The sequence below is a fragment of the Chaetura pelagica genome, unplaced genomic scaffold, assembly GCF_000747805.2.
Source record: "Chaetura pelagica isolate M959 unplaced genomic scaffold, ChaPel_1.0 scaffold859, whole genome shotgun sequence".
Taxonomy (NCBI): Eukaryota; Metazoa; Chordata; class Aves; order Apodiformes; family Apodidae; genus Chaetura; species Chaetura pelagica.
Window position 1 is genome coordinate 60,264 of NW_009954570.1, and position 359 is coordinate 60,622.

Genomic DNA, 359 nt, shown 5'->3' on the forward strand with positions numbered 1-359 from the left:
ATCCGGGCCAGGGAGCGCGAGACCAACCGGCGCCTGCTGTCGGACAAGGAGCGGGAGATGGCCGAGATGCGGGCACGCATGCAGCAGCAGCTGGATGAGTACCAGGAGCTGCTGGACATCAAGCTGGCTCTGGACATGGAGATCAACGCCTACCGCAAGCTGCTGGAGGGCGAGGAGGAGCGGTGAGCGCGGGGCGCCCGGTGGGTGCTGTAGGTCCCAACCCTCCTGTCCTCACTGACTCCATCTCACCTTCTCCTCCTGTCCAGGTTGAGGCTGTCCCCCAGCCCCTCCTCCCACAAAGGGGGGTCCCGTAGCCACATGTCCTCTGCCCCGGGCTCCTCCAAGAAGAGGAAGACGGA

General features: G+C 65.5%; 1 protein-coding gene across 1 annotated transcript in view; it reads left to right on the forward strand.

The window, feature by feature from the left end:
• Window positions 1–359, forward strand: part of LOC104395696 (lamin-A-like) — a gene marked incomplete at its 5' end in the record, with an annotated part of 9,302 nt that overhangs the window by 927 nt on the left and 8,016 nt on the right.